Source organism: Neofelis nebulosa, chromosome 3, assembly GCF_028018385.1.
Source record: "Neofelis nebulosa isolate mNeoNeb1 chromosome 3, mNeoNeb1.pri, whole genome shotgun sequence".
NCBI lineage: Eukaryota > Metazoa > Chordata > Mammalia > Carnivora > Felidae > Neofelis > Neofelis nebulosa.
Window position 1 is genome coordinate 196,366,602 of NC_080784.1, and position 17,040 is coordinate 196,383,641.

The window sequence follows — 17,040 nt, forward strand, 5'->3', positions numbered from 1 at the left end:
ACAAGTTTCTTCTCACCTATCTCTTAATTTTTTTTAATGTTTATTTATTTTTGAGAGAGAGATAGCATGAGCAGGGGAGGGGCAGATAGAGAGAGGGACAGAGGATCCAAAGCAGGCTCTGGGCTGACATCAGAGAGCCCAATGTTGGGCTCAAACTCACAAACCACGAGATCATGACCGGAGCTGAAGTTGGATGCTTAACTGAGCCACCCAGGTGCCCCATCACCTATCTCTTTTTAAAAGAAAGCAAAACTTTGTATAGAAACTTCCAATGGATTTTCCTTTTTCTTGCCTCATTGGCCAGGGTTGCATCACATGGCCTTGCTTAAATCAAGCTTGTCAAAAGGAATAGAATTGCCTCTGTTGGCTTGAACTGATTAATATTCATTTCTTGGGCCTAGCCTGGAGCCATCTTCCTTGAGAACATAAGATTAACATGAAGGGCACCTGAGTGGCTCAGTTGGTTAAGTGCCCAACTTCCGCCCAGGTAGTGATCTCCCAGTTTGGAGTTCAAGCTCTGCGTGGGGCTCTCTGCTGTTAGTGCAGAGTCTGCTTCATATCCTCTGTCCCCTCTCTCTCTGCCCCTCCCCTGCTCTTAAGCACTCTCTCTCTCTCTCTCAAAAAATAAACATCAAAAAGAAAGAAGATTAACATGAAAAAATCAGAGATTCTCCATTAAAAATGAAGGAAACAGAGTTGGGGTTTAACTATACAACCAGGAATGTCTGCTATAATTCACATTTGTATCTCAAACTCTAGCAGACTGCCACCCACATATTAGGTCTTTTCCAATAGTTGTGGCAATAAAACCCCATTATTTCTTGTACTTCCAACTGCCTACTCAAAATCTCCACTTGGATTGCCATCAAACTACCAAGAGGTAGGCAAGAGAAATGGCACAGATTCTGCCTCACAATCCTCAGAAGGAACCAACCCTACAGAAACCTGGATCTCAGACTTCCAGCCTTCAGAACTGTGAGACAAGAAATTTCTGTTGTTTAAGCCACTGGTTTGTGGTACATTGTTACAGCAGCCCTAGCAAAACAGTAGACTTTTCGTTGCCTACTAGGTAAAATCTCTGTTCCTTATCATGATGTACAGGGTCATCCAGGATCCAGTTCTGACCTGTTTTCTAGCATCTCCCACCATTCTGTTCTCTAGACCCTTTTCAGAGTTCTTGTGATATGACCTTAGGTGTGGCATGTGTTCCTTCATTTCTGCCCACATCACATTCTCTCTTTCAGAGTCAGCTCAACTGTCATCTTTTTGGAGAGGCCTTTCCAATCCTGTCTCCCAGAGGGGGTTTCTTCTCTTCTGTTTTCCCCTTGTACTGTGTGCAAACCTCAGGTGAAGTACTATTCCACTGAATTACTTTTGTCTTTGTTTTATGACTGCATCTGTCTGTCTAGACTGCAAGAACATTCAGGGAGTAAATGGCTTCCTATTCACTTTTTTTTCCTTTTAGTGTCACAGTCAGGGAGGTGGCTTATGAGATACAACAATCTTTGCTGGGGTGTTACTAATCAGCTGAGGAGTTGAATATGATCCAGTTGAAAGTGGGTGGAGTAAGGGTGGTAAGAACTTGGTTTTACGTTTACTCTGCTGCTAACTTGCTGGGTTATCTTGGGCAGATTCCTTAACCATTCTGGGCCTCTGCATTCCTACTTTCAGAGTGAAGTGGCTGATCAGATGCCTTCTAACGATTCCTTAGTGGTGGCCTATGGGAATCTCCCCCCAAAGATACTCTTTTGTGGGATTTTCAGAGGAAGCCAGACCAAAATTGTAAATACTGAATGAAAGAATTTCAGGCAGACTCAAGTCAAAGAGCAATGCTTCCTAACTGAAGGATCTGTTCAAGTCTCCACTTGTTCCCATGGAGCCAGCCCTTTCTTTTGCCCCCTGGCAAGTGTGACTGCAACCTAAGTTTACAATGGCTGGGAATTAAGTTTTAGTTTAAGTTTTATAACTAGACTTTTTAGGACCACCTTCTCTTTTTCTGGCATGGATTTCAGGGGCAGTTAAAAGGAGGCTACTTAAGGAAATGGAATAACTTCCAACAAGATACCTGCAAAACCTGAATGGGAAAACCCCCCAGGGTAGAAGGTGGAGCTTCCTATTGCACTCAGGTTCCTCCTCCTTTCTCAGCACCTGAAACCTCTCCCAGAGCAATAAAAGGCTTATTTGGTGAGACGATGATTTTTCCATTGTGGAGCCAACTGAGCTCTGTGTCCCTAGTGGAGAAACAGCTTTGGACTGCTGGTGAGCCTAATTTTGTGATAGAAAAAGACAACAATCTTTATTTTTGCAATGGAACCAAATTGTATTGTTTTCAGATTAGGTCTCACAAGGGAAATTCTGTTTTTGCCCTTTGTGAAAGCTGCTCTTGAATACTGAGAATCAACTGAGGGTTGATGGGGGGTGGGGAGGGAGGGGAAAGTGGGTGATGGCCATTGAGGAGGGCACCTGTTGGGATGAGCAGTGGGTGTTGTATGGAAACCAATTTGACAATAAATTTCATAAAAATAAAAAAAGAAATAAAATTAAAACAAACAAGCAAGCAAGCAAGCAAACAAGCAAGCTCCCTTTACTTCAACACTATTCTCGGAGAGATCCATATCCTGACAGCCTGGAACAGTTATAGAAAGTGTTCCCATGGTCTTTGTAACTGATTTGTCTGAGGTATTTTGTATAGTATTTGATTCACAACTTGTTAGCTTGTGCAAATTGTTTGGTGTCCATGCTACATGGTGGTCTTGATGTAAAATGTGTATAATGATGCCTTATTACCTCTTACATTTTACTACTAACAAAACCATTCATTTATCTCATGTAAAGTCTTCAAGTCAGTGATGTTACCCCTGGTTTTCAGGTCTACAATTTGTTCAAATAAAATTTGACTTCAGTTTTGCAGAAGAACACTTACTTAATTGACTTCAGAGGGAGAAAAATACCCCGTTGAACTGTACGTTGTCATAGGTCTGGTAGTCACAAACTTGGGTTCCTCAAAGGCTTTTGAGTAATAATAATTCAATAATGATTCTAGTGACATTTCTTTCTAGGTCATACTGTATTCTTTTTCTTTATATTTGCAATTTCACTCCCTGCACCCCCTTGAATAACCAAGGAAGCTAATGTTATCGCATCTACCTACCAGATAAGAAAATTATAACTTGAGGAGAATGAGCAATGGTTCCAAGGTCACCCAGTGGCAAAAAAAAAAAAAAAAAAAATAGAGTCAATACCTAGATCTCCTGACTCTATATCCAGTGCTCTTTCCACTACAGGAGTTAACCATGTCTTGGAGTTGTTTAATTAAGTTCAATTATGATAACTGACTTAACATTTTATGTTAACCCAGAGTAAAAAACATATTAGATGACTGCTATTAGCCAGGCTTTCTGATATATGTTGTTTAACTCCCAACCCCTGTCTGGAAGAAGCCCACAATTGAGTAGTCAAGATAAGTTTCCTGCAGAAATAGACCCAGCACAAAGCAGAATGTAGATAGCTCAGGGGTAAGAAAGTGCTCAGATCAAGAAGGGCCTTTGAATGTGTAGCTAAGGAGTTTGGAATTTATTGGCAGGCCATGGGGAACCACAGAGAGTCTTTGTTGAGTGTCCTTAATAAGATTTTCTTAAACAAAACAAAACACAACAAATCACAAGCAACAACAACAAAAACATGGGAAGAATTGAGAGCAAGAATTTGCATCTCTACTCCCCCCAACTCAAGAAAACTGGAGGAGGCCAAGCAAGATGCAAGGGTCTTTTCAAGTCACAGTGAATGAGAGAGAACTGGGACTCCCACCCAGTTCTCGGGCATCCTCTCCCATTTCCTTTCCTTAATTTCTAGTGTGCAGACAAGGTAGAAGTTGGCTGGGCAGGAAGAACTGATGGGCCACACTTCCTATCCCTTCTTCTCTGGGCCATTGCGTTCAAGTCTTCTGGCTCTTAGAGTCAATTATAACCATTCCTCTTTTCTTCCTGGCCCTTTGACAGTTGCCTTATCTGTGTGACTTGTTTTGGGTGGTTAAGCAGACCTGATACACGTAGTGTCTTTTTTTTTTTTTTAATTTTTTTAACGTTTATTTATTTTTGAGACAGAGAGTGACAGAGCATGAACGGGGGAGGGGCAGAGAGAGAGGGAGACACAGAACCGGAAGCAAGCTCTAGGCTCTGAGCCATCAGCCAGAGTCCGACACGGGGCTCGAACTCACGGACTGCGAGATCGTGACCTGAGCTGAAGTCGGATGCCCAACCGACTGAGCCAGCCAAGCGCCCCTACACGTAGTGTCTTGAAATGGCTCTGCTTGCAGTGCTTTGCTCTCTCCTCCTCCGTTGTCACCACATAAGCATGTCCCGGTTAGCTCAGAGTGAGACAGCACTGCAAAACTGAACTGCAGAGAGGGCCAGTACAGGGTAGAGGGGAGAACTGGGGCTGTCATTGCAATTTAAGAGCATTTAACTATCCCCACACCTACTCTTTATACAACATCATGCTATTTTTCTGTAGCATCTATGCTGAATCCCATCCATGTCGAGGGTTATGTGTACGAGTTTGATCCTAGTTATACCCCCCCTCTAAGTACAGTCCTGATATCACCTCCTTCAGGAGACTCTGAACACTTCTAAATCATACTAGTTGTTCTTTCCTCTGGGCACCTAAAGCAAGTAAAAATGAAGACTCTGATTAGTACACTGTCTTTCAATAGACTGTTTTGCTTGAATGGCTTCTTCAAGCAAATAATGTAGCAGACAGGGATTCTAGGGAAGAGGCAGAGAGAGCGTTTGGGGGACCCAAGTAGCCAGATACTCCTAAAGTAGTGAAGAATCCCCCATAGACACCTAGAGCCTCTCCAAAGTTGAGTTCTTAGGAACTCCAGGAAAAGCCATTGTCCAGCCAGGCAGCATGGAGATGAGGCCCGAGAGACTCATGCAGAGGGCAGAGGGTGAGAGAAGAAATTGTGGGCAGATATTTGCTAAGAGGGAACTTGAATTTGTGGACAAGCAGGGCACTGTGTCATTGTCAAAACAATAATACATACAGCTCTCTTTCACTGGTCACCTACTTTGTGCCTTTCCAGTAGACACTATAACTCCCATTTAACAGATGAAGAACCTGAGGCTTAGTAGGGAAGTGATTTACCCAAGATCAAAAAGCTGGTAAGCAGAAGAAATACAATGCAAACCCAGGCCTGCTTAACTCAGAGCCCGACACTTTTCTGCTCTATTTCCAAGCTATATTAGGAAGCTGAGAAACTACCTCATCTAATTAGGCTAGGCTTTCCCCCAGGGGGTCAAACCATGGGGCAGAGTTTCTGGTGGGAAAGGAAATTGTGGAGAAGGGTCCTTGGAGAACTTGTCTGTCATCCCATGGACAGAAGTGTACCTGGTTCCTCATGTTCCACTTTCCGATGTCTCAGCTGGCTATAGCATTGGCTGCTAGAACACAGTGGTACTTGCTGGGGAGGGCATCAGAGATTCTAGCTCTGGCTTTACTGTATGATTCACAAACTTCCCTTGATTAGAGTTACTTTAACTATAAAATGAGGGATTTGGGCAACAATCAGTTCAAAACACAACAATTTGGCATCTACTAGGGCGAGTGGATGAATGAGGGTGAAGAGAGACCCTCACCAGAGAGGGGTGAGTCCAGACTTCCAAGGAGCACATGGTCCACTGTGGGCAAAAGCTCAGGCCCGGGTTCCTTTGACACAAGTCAAGCTGTAGTGAGAGCTATGGAAGAGGCGTGACCAAACTGTGGGGGCGTCAAAGAAGGAAAGACCTGGAGGGAAGGCTGGAGGGCAAGGTGGCAGCAGGTAGGAAGTTGACAGACAGGAGGCATCAGGAATGAGTGGTGTTTATAAAGAGAGATAAGGGTCTCATTTCATGTAAGTATCTCTAGAGTCTGTTAGAGTGCCCATGACAGTTCTCGATGACTGCTTACTGACTGAAGAAAGGAGGGTGAATAAATGAACAGCCATTTCTGCCACAGACATGATAGTTTCCATTGTTTATAGGTTCTGCAGGGCAGCAAAAAAAAAAAAAAAAAGTATTTTTTTCTGTTTTATGATATGGCCAACCAATCTGACATACATGGAAAAACACTGTACTCTTATTTTTCCTTTGGAGTTTAAGAGCAATGGTTATTATAAACATTTGGAATTGGGAAATTATAAAGGTGTGACGAATCTTATCACCCAAAGATGATCAGTTTTAACATTTGGTATGTATATTCTCCCAACCCACATTCCCAGTGCTTACACACACACACACACACACACACACACACACACACACTTTCTTTTTATCCATACATAGAATGAAAATATGTTCAGACAAGAAACAAAATGAGAGAATGTAGATTGAGTAGTCTCATTTGACTTTTATATGAAAGTGGAACCCATGGTAAAATCAGAAAGGGCATAATATGGCATTTTAGGCTAATGCTCAAAATATGAAAATCATTTCCTTTTTTCCCAAATTTTCATTAACCAACTCCCTACCATATACAAGTCCGTGTACAAAGTACTTCCCACTGTATTAACCTTTTTTAAAAAGTTTATTTATTTATTTTGAGAGAAAGAGAGAGAGGGCAGGGGCAGAAAGAGAGAGAGAGAGAGAGAGAGAGAGAGAGGGAGAGAGAATCCCAACCAGGCTCTGCATTGTCAGCTCAGAGCCCCATGTGGGGCTCAAGCCCATGAACCATGAGATCATGAGCTGAGGCGAAACTGAGAGTTGGATGCTTAAGCAATTGAGCCACCCAGACACCTCATTACTAACATTTTTAAATATCACCACAATTTTGCAAATTTTGGGTGATGCTGTCTCCATTTTAAAGAAGTGGTTTAGAAAGTTGCCAAATTTACTCAATGGAAACCCAAGTTTGTCCAACTGAAAGCCAAGTGCTTGAAGAGCTTTCAAGAATGTTAGAAGTGGTGTTCCAGAGGCCTCTACACAGGACTGAGAACCAGACTTCTATGTCATAGGATCCTTCCATGAGTTTTCTGTAGAAGTGGGCTGCTCCAGCCAGAGGTTGGCTGCTATGCCTGTTAATGTCCCTGGGCTTACAACTCTGACAGCATTGGCCATCTGAGTTGCTGCAAAGTGTCCTGGTCGACAATCCCTCACATATTCTTGCCAATAGACTGCATCATTTGCCAGCTACTTGAGTGACCCATCTTGGATCTGCAACCCAGCAAGATTTTAGATCAGTATAGATCAGCTATCAACCAACTGCAATCACAAGAGAAACCCAATGGGAGAATGAACCAGCTGAGCCCATTCAACTCATGGGATCATGAAAGATAATAATAAATTGCTTTTTTATTTGGGGGAAGTTTTGTCACACAGCAATAGATTATCATAGCAGTGACATTGAGTTGGGCGGAAATTCAGACCTAAAGGAAGTTTTTTAGGAAATTTTTTCCAGTAAGTGCATTACTGGCTTTCAAATAAATTCATATGTGGGAAAGGTTGTTTTTGACTATTATACAACTGGCCACTTCCATTAAATGTTGGCACTAAGGGAGTTTTCTGTATATATATTGGCAAGAGGCTCTGTGGACAGACATTTCAATAGATTAAGGCTTCAAAAAACCATTAGTGTATTTAAAAAAGGGAAAAACATGGTGTCCAGAGCCAAGTAGCATATAAATATTCCTGAAAAAAAAAACACAGGAAAAAATATTTAGAAAATTTTTTTGAGAATAGATTAAGCTAATGAGTAACTTCAATACAGGGTTTTAGCAAGTTAAACTTGTCAGTCTCTTCTAACTTTCTTATATGATAACATTCTGGGCCAGTAGATTCAGAGGAAGCAGACTTGCATTCCTGAACTAATTTGCTTTTGCCCATGGTATATTACTCTTTTAAAGAGTAATATGGATTAAGCAGACTAATGTCATAATTAGGGTTTGTATGGATACTCTTTATTGAGATTCTGTGAGTTTTTACTTTTTCTTTCAGGTTCTGAAAGTAATTTCTTGACTTCATGCAGAAATTTGAGTTTGTTTTAATGATCTGGAATATTTAAAGCCACCTTTGAAGGCTTGTTAGAATCCTCCTGTGAAAGTCAGCCTAGAGATGTGTATGTGTGTGTGTGTGTGTGTGAGAGAGAGAGAGAGAGAGAGAGAGAGAGAGAGACAGAGACAGAGACAGAGAGAGACAGAGAGAGAGAGAGAGAGAGAGACAGAGAGAGATTCGGTGGGGGGCATGAAGAAGAAGAGGAGTCAATGATGACTTCTAGAATTCTAACTTACACATTTGTTTGGATAGTGCTATTGTCTAAAATAGGGAGCTCTGGAAGGTCAGGACTGAGTGAAAATCTCATGAATCTGATTTTAGAGAATTGTCAATTTTCAGATCTTGGCTGGAGAAGAGACTAAGAGTGGTGATATATTTGCCAAAGAGAATGACTAGGAAAGTTGTATAGAACATGTATGCAAATGCTGTGTTAGTTTACCAGGACTGTCATCACAAAGTGCCACACACTTTGCGTACGGTTTAAACAACAGACATTTATTATCTCAATAGTTCTGGAGGCCAGAAGTCTGAATTCAAGGTGTTGGCTGGCTTGGTTCTTTTGCACAGCTCTGAAGGAGAATCATTTCCAGACTTTTCTGGTAGGTGGTTCCTTGGCTTATAGTATCATAACTACAGTCTTCCCATGTCAGTCTTCCTATGTGTGTCTGCTTTCAAATTTCTCTTTCTTATGAGGACACCATTTATATTGGATGAGAACTCATTCTAATGACCTCATTTTAATTTTATTACTTCTGTATAGACCCTCATTTTCTAAGGTACTGGGGTTTAGAACACCAACATATGAATTTTGGAAGGAGTACATTTAATCCATAGCAAACATCAAGCTTGTGATTCTAACTTAGATTGTATGTTTACTTGGGAGTAGCTTATTTGGGAGTTAATAAAGATCAAATGAAGAAATGTAATCCCCTTCAACCATTCCTACTGTGGCTACCAATTTCTGCCACATGTGACTTCGAGATATTCGAAAGGACCTTTTTAAAATATATATTTGTGTGTCCACCTGACACCACATATTGGATGAGTCCATTTATATTATATGTTCTGAATAGGCAAATCCATACAGACAAATCAGTGGTTGTCTAGGACTGGAGCTGGCAATGGGATGTGGACCCACTGTAAGTGGGTACAGAATTTCTTCTCGGGGTGACAAAAATGTTCTGAAATTTGATTATGTTGGGTGAACTGCATAGTTTCTGAATCATATCTCCATAAAGCTGTTACAAAAAAGCACATGTTAAGTCAGCAGTTGGATGTAAGGGTGCTTGGGTGGATTTCAAAGTCCCAAGATTTTCAGTCATGTGATTCTAAGACCCTATCTTCCTTTAAACTCCCTGGATCTGTTTTATTCTTTGTAAAATGATATTAGAGTCTTTGATAGTTGATCCCTCTCTGATTCAGTTAAAAACATCACCTAATATCCTTCTTTTACCTGCAGACTAGCAGACTAGACTAGGGAAGACTAACTTAGAGCATGGGCTCTGGAGCAACAGACCTCAATTTGCATCCAGCTCTCCCATATGGTAGTTCTGCAACTTTGGGCAAATTCTGTACTTCTCTGAAGTGTGATCTCCAAATAGGAGTATGGGATGGGAATTATATAATAATTATTTTCTCACTGGCCTATCAAGAGGGCCTAATGTGATGATATTCTAAAGGGCTTAACAAGCATCTGGCACACGGTCAGTCCTATTATTACCATCAGCATGAATTTCCCAAGATCAAGACGAATGCCTCTACCAAAATGAGCCAGATAATTCTTTTTTAACAGGAGTTAAGTTGTCCTCTCACGTTGGATGCTCTATCAGTTACACATCCTACACAATTTTTAATTTTTAAATAATTTGACACAGTAGCATCTGTGTTAGTCCAGAACATATTTTCCTCACCCTGCTCCTGCAGTCTGGTAAGATCTTTGTGTTATCAAATAATCAGTTTGCCTCTGTTTTCAAGAGGCACCAAGTGTTGTGTAGAATGTGACAAATCTGTGATCATTAACAGCAATGTTGATGAATGCAAATACATCTCTTTAATATTTATTGAGCACCTACTTTGTTCAAGACAATATGCCAAGCACAGAGAAGGGCATGAAAACGAGCTATATAAGGGTGATACTACTCTCAAGAATCCCATGAATCAGTGAGGCATATACTCCCAGGTATACAGTCATGTATCAAAAATTTTCTGAGCTTATGAGGGAGCTGGAAGGATTTACCTGTAACTGATAGGTGTATGAACTGGGTGCTGATGACGCTGGAAGAAGGGAATGATTAACTCAATGTGGAGATGACATGGTGCCAGATGGCAAGGTGGAAGAGGGACATTCTGGACTGAAATTGGGAAACGCAGTGAACTTCTCACTATTATGCAAACAAATCATGCCGATTTATGACTTGCATTTCTGATTTGGAGACCAGGGCAGGATTCATGTCTAGGTGGAGGTGCTTCTGAAATGAACAGCGGGATTTGGAGATTTCGTGTAGGGACCAGGGAGGGTGATCTCAGGCAGCGAACCTGGGGTTGGGTTATAAAAGGCCTTCATGCTAAGAGAAGACAAGAAAAACTCTTAAAGGGGAATGACAAGCCCAGATCTATGCATAAGAGTAACAGTGTGTGTGTGTGTGTGTGTGTGTGTGTGTGCATGTGTATGTGCACGTTTACATACACACATGTACGCGCTGTAGATATAACACACAAGCTGTTTTTTTCTTTTTTGCTTGATTTTTATATGCATCGATCAAGAAATTGCTTTTTTTTTTTAGTACTGAGCAACACCAAACAGCATGTAGTTTCAACATCAAGCTCACTGCTGACTCATTTGTCTCTCAGCAACTGAGACTTTTCATTGTCAATAACATTAATTACATCTATCATTCATTCTAAAATGACCCTTATTATTTCTCCTCCTTATACCATTCTCTCCACATGGGCTTGCATTTGGGTGGCTGGAGATCAGTGACGTCAGGCCTGAGATTTCACCATCTGGCCATCAGAGCTCTGGAAGTACAAGTCAGACTCTCAGGCTCTCCTGTGGCTCTGCCTCCCACCTTAGATGCCCACACTGAATTGGTGAGCCATTCTCTGCTCTCAAGATGCAGAGAAGTATATTTGCTGTTTACCAAATAATTTTTCATTTCAAAGGTTTGGGGCAAGGTTTGTAGAAAAAAGAGAGTTGGAAGGAACAAGTCTTATGTTATCATTGAAAGAGACTGGACCCTGAGATCCAAAGGCCCAAATCGGAATCCCAGACCTGGGATTTTCTTTTCTGGGTTACTTGAGCAAGTCTCTTGCCTGTTCTGAGTCTAAGCTTCCTCCTCCTCTCCCAAATGAAGATGGTAATTTTACCTTATAGGGTTGCTGAGGGTTGAGCATGAGATTCTGTATGTAGAGCAGGCAATCAGGACCCTGGCTCAAGGTTGGCCTCTGTTCTAGAAGTCCTGAGATAAGTGACAGCTATGGTCTTTTACCTTCTGCAGGCTTTAGAAAGTCAGTGTATAAAGGGGGAAAATAGATTAAAATCCACCCTTGAAGATTTAAACAGGATAGCCTCGATGGTTTTATGCCGACAATGAGATTGCTTCTGGTTAGTGGACTACGTAAACAAAAGAACAGGTAGATAAACATATATTTGAACTTTGCAATCATATTTATCATAGAACAACATGCTCATTGCGTTAGAAATATATCAGAACCCAGAACCCCTGAGTGAATGGGAATGGGCCCATATCCAGGCCTGGCTTCCTCGGTGTGCATCCTGTGTGGTTACGCAGAGTCTCCTGCTGGAAGGCTCCTGTGCTCTGCTGTTACCATCTTGAAAATATTAATAATTTTTGAACAAGGGGCCTCTCAATTTTATTTTCCTCTAGGCCCCACAAATTACGTAGTCAGTGCTGGTCACAGCTTTGCATTATCATTTCCTTCACTCCTTCTCACTTCTATTTGGTACAGTTGAATTCACATAAGATAAATGTTTATATGATATGTCACCGTAGCAGTGTAACTATCGTACGAAGTACCTCAGTGCATGCTAAAGTGCCCCCTGGGACATTGGTATAATTGTCCCCACTGGAAAGATGTGTAATTCGTTCAAGGTCACACCATCCGTAAGCGTTCTGATCCCGACTGGTATATCTGCCTACTGTTGCTACTATATCATGATGAATGAGGAAAAACATGAAAAGCAATTCCAGTTCAAAATTAACACAGAGCAACAAATACCCAACAGGAGGATATTTGGAGTAAACCTATAGGCCGGGCCACCCTGGACCCAGCAACACATAATTTATTTATGTTCAATTTCCCCAGTTATGTGCTTTCTTCCTGACATACAGTCTGTGGGGTTTTACTCATCATTGAATTCCCAGCACAGTGCTTGGCATATAGAAGGTGCTTAATAAATATTTGTTGAACGGAGAATCTTCCTGCTGTGTTCTTCTTCACTCAGCATTAACGTGGCCTTCCTTTTTGTAGACTCATACCTTTGTGCTTCTCTTTTTGAAGACCTGTTTGACATGAGAATGTTCTTTAGCCACTTACTGTCTGATCTATGAAGCAAAAGGGCCCACAAGCATAACAAACAAATAAAAACTTTGATGACAACTCTTTTCATGTAAAACGTGGCTGTTCTATTGTGCATTTTAATGCTGTTGGAACATTCCAGTTAGCATTTTCATTCTCCACTGCCTGGGAGTGCCTTGAAAAAGGCTTTGGGAGGGAAGGCTCCTCTTCCAGGTTGCTGTATATATACATTTAGAGCCACTTTATTGAGGTATAATTGACATAGAAAAAGCTGTACATACCTAATGTGTACAATTAGATAGTCTGGAGATAAATATACACCCATGAAACTATCATCACGGTCTATGCAATAAGCATCCAGCCCTCCAGAGTGTTTCCTCCTACCCTCTTTGTTTGTTATGATTATGATTATTCTTGGCATAAGAACACTTAACATCAGATCTATCCTTTTAGCAAGTGTTAAAGTACATAATACAGTATTGTTAACTATGCTGTTTTTCCCCAAGCTATCAGTGTCTCCCCACCACCCTGGGGACTAACATACCCCCTCAGTGTCATTCTTCACTCGTACCTTACTTGGCCCCATAGTCAATGTGTCACGAGGGGCTACTGACTTTTCCTCTTGAATTTCTAAACACTACCCTTCCTCGTCATGAACCACTCCTCTAGCTTGGACCTCACTTGTCTCCTTTCTGGAAGGATCCAACGTCTTCCTGGCGGGACTCTTCGCCTCTTTACAGCACCCCCACCACATAGTACTGTCGGAGAGGCCTGTCCAATCCAGGGCAGAGACCACCCCTAGGCAGCGGACAGCCGGAGGTGTGTTTCCTCAGCACCCTCCCCGTAGCTGGGGCAAGGAGTCCTTTTCTCCTGCGGGGAGGATCAGAAGCGCATCTCTACCTGTATCTCACTTCCCTCCTTTTGCTCCATAGAACTTTCGCTCTTTTTTGTGTGTGTTTTTGTGGCTTCCTGCCCTCGTACTTGCTTTTTCAGTGGGAAATGCCCTTTGCTACTGCTTTTTCCCTTTGATCTGATACTTTTGGTTTCTCTTTGTGACTGATGTTAATTGCTGACTCCTCTGGAAGCCCCCACTCACTCTCCCAGGCAGAGTCCCTTCTTCGTGCCTGCGTTCCGCGAACGTTGCTCATCTATACAGCTGATGAACCTGGACTGGATGCCGAAGATGAATGAGACATGGTTCCCGCCCCGACCTACTGAAAAGATGCCCCCCCCCCCCACCTTGTGCCCTATCACTACTTCATGCACTATTTTATTATAGCATTTACCAGGTTGCTTATTTATTCAGCTACTTGATCCTTCATTCGTTCATTCACTGAGCCTTCATCAAGCCCTTGCCTGCCCTGTGCCCAGTGTTCCGAGAAGCACTGGGAACACAATGAACAATAGTCAGGTTTGCTGAGGGATAGAGATTAATCAATGGGTCATGCAAGGCCTGCAGAATTCTTGCTTGGGCAAAGGCTATGAGGAAGTTTATGGACCTAGGAGATTTTATAGCAGGATGTTTGATCTGGTCAGGGAGGCCAAGGAGATGGCCGGGAGAAGTGATAACTGTGATACAGCCTGGAGAAGGAAGAGAGGAGAAGCCTTTCGGGCAGAGAACACAGAAAGCACACCAGCCTGGTGGCGGAACCACAGATGGGGAATGAGAAGACATGGAAAAACTTTGATAAGGCTGGAGTCCAAGGAGCCAAGAGAACAGCAAACATGATGTTGTTGTGGTTGGTAATGATGATGTGAAAGTTTATTGCCTGCCACTGAAGCTCGGTGGGAGCCATGAGGAGGTTTTGAGCAAGGGACTGAAGTGATAGGATTACAGATCTGAAAACACGTGGCTGGCCTGCATTCGGAGCAGATTGGAGGAGGGTGTGGATGCCCAGGGAGACTACGAGGAGGAGGCTTTTTCAGTCAGTCACTGGCTTAGGGCAGCTTGGGGTAAGTTGGGGGGGGCATGGAGAGAAGGGGTTAGATCTCGAGCAATTCAAGAGAAAAACTGGTGAACCTTGGAAATTGGTCTGATGTGACTGGGGATGAAGGAAAGGGGGACGTGAGAGCAACCTTTAGATTCCCATTGATCTCTAACGATTTTGAATTCAGAAACCCATGAAAATTAGAGACCGCTCGGGAGACCTATATATATATATATATATATACATGTATATATATATATGTACACGTAGGACATTTTGCCCATCGCTTCAGAAAGATACATAGACCTTCTAAAGCCCATTCATGAACCCCAGGTTGTAAAAGAAACTATTTCTTACTCCTTATTCTACCTCTAGATCCTACTCTAGAAAATAGCATCGAATCTGGCGCTTAGTATTTGTTTGTTGAAGCAGTTAATAAAGGTAAGACAAGAAGCTGATGGTTAATTCTCTCCCCTTCCTGCTGCAATACGGATGTAGGGGTTTTAACAGATGAGCTGCAACTTACATGCCTGTGAACCAACTGCCCATTAGCTTGCAAGGCAGCATTAGGTGGAAAAGTCCACAAATGGACCCCTGAGCGTCCAGGTGGTGGAGAGGAATAAATTTTAGAGTATTAAAGCTCCAAAGACCCAAGATTTGTCTGCAGCAGATGTCTCCCCGCAATGCTAAGTGCTTTGGGCTGAAGAATAAAACCGTCTGCTGTGATTTTTTGTGGGGGAGTGCACCATTTGGAGACGAAGCCAGTCTGCCTATGGCTGAGTGGACAAGGTAAGTTCATGTCTTGCATTTCATGATTCATTTTTACCTTGTGGAAGAAGCAGAAATGGTAATTGTGCTCATAGACAGAGATTGAGGACAGAATCATGCCTGGGCAGATAAGGCATTTCAGGAGGCCAATAAAGATAAGGGGGAAAGAAATGCATAGGAGACGTTTTCAGAAAGATTTAGTTCGCACGTTTTAACCCAGGCTGGGCTGGATTTTTCTCTCTGTGTCGTGGGTGGCCGCATGCTCGGAGCAGGGAGAGCCGTCATCTGAACCACGGGCTCTTCAAGGGGTCTTAGCGGTCACCTGACTCATCCTCGCATAAGCACGAATTCCCTCTGCCGTGCCCTTTGCAGGTAGTTCCTGGTGCCTCCATTGTTGAATAAGTGAAAGGAAGTCCCACCCGGACTTTACAGTTAATGCCAGGAATGGCACATATGCCTCAGTTTGCATGACAGTTCCAGTTACTTGACAGGGTCTGCCTGGAGCAGAAGGACTCCAAAGCTGGGTCTGGATTAAAGAAAAAGAAAAGGCAATTGATTATTAATGTCTGTCAGAGAGGAAGGAGGATGAGAGTAGTACCCTGGGAGCCAAAAATGTTCTGCTCTGGTCATCCTTGGGTTAGATTCTTCAGTCAACTAATTCACCTCGTATTTATCAAGCATCTACTATGTGGCAGTTGTGGTCCTAGGGGCTGGGGATCTGAATCCAACGGCTATTTCCCAGTCCTCATTTTCCTGCCCTCTCTGCCAAGTAGCCAGACTCGGCCACCTTTTCATTCTTAAGATGCCTCCCACCCCCACCCCCACCCTGCTCTGGCTTCCCTAAAACCATATCCTCTCTTTCCTCCCATCTCACAGGTGATATTGGTCCTCGCTTTTCTCCTCCTCTTCTCTTCCTCTTCTCTATCTTAAAATGGTGGACGCCACAAGATTTGGCCCCAGGTCGCCTTCTCTTCTCTGTCTTTCTTTATCTAGTCCAGGCCCATCCACGTTTCTAAATGCCATGTATATGCTAATGACACTCGGGTGTATGTCTCTAGCCACAAAGGGAAACCTCTATAACCACCTGCTACTTGACAGCTCGACTTAGATCTCTAAAATGCACCTCAAACATAACACATTCGAAAGGGAGCCATTGAGTTTCTGGAATGCCTCTATCTCCCCCAAAGATAACCTCATTTGTTTGCCAGTCTTTCCACCTCAGGAAATGCCTCTGCCTCCAAAACTTTGGACCAGTCTGCCCATGGCAGTCCACACCTTGACTGCTGTCTTCTTCCTGGCCTGGAGTGCGTAAGTAGACCCCCGTTTGCTCTCTCTGTTTCGATGGTTGCTTCCCTTCAGGCCCCTGTCTGCACAATAAGGAGAAGTTGTAAACATAAGTATTACTAGTATCATGTGAGTTGCTCGTTTAAAACGCTTCTTCCCTGCAAAGAAAACTCAAACACCACCTTCCCCACATTTCCAGGGTGACTTTCATCTGCCTGCGTCTCAGACCCTACTGCCCTTACTGTCTTCAGCCACTCGCTAGCTCACTTTCTATTCCTCCAACAAGCTATTTATGTTTCCTCCTCAGGGACTTCACACTGTTTGTTTCTCTTGCTAGAATACTCTTCTTTCTGATCTTTCTGCGGTTGGCTCCTTCTTGTCTCTTAGATCTTAGCTTAAATCGTACCTTGCAGCGTATCTGTATCGTCTTTCGTCTGGAGGATGCAGGCACCTCCCTGCTGGCTTCTGCCTCTGTCTCCCACTCCCATCCTCTCTCC

General features: G+C 42.8%; 1 long non-coding RNA gene across 1 annotated transcript; it reads right to left on the reverse strand.

Annotated features, from left to right (window-relative positions):
• Nucleotides 1-14,783: 14,783 nt before the first annotated feature.
• On the reverse strand, nt 14,784-17,023 carry LOC131507807 (uncharacterized). The gene is made up of 3 exons (XR_009259718.1): nt 16,950-17,023; nt 16,477-16,626; nt 14,784-15,785 (listed from the first exon to the last, which is right to left on the reverse strand). It is a non-coding gene; the product is annotated as an uncharacterized LOC131507807 (long non-coding RNA).
• Nucleotides 17,024-17,040: the final 17 nt, after the last annotated feature.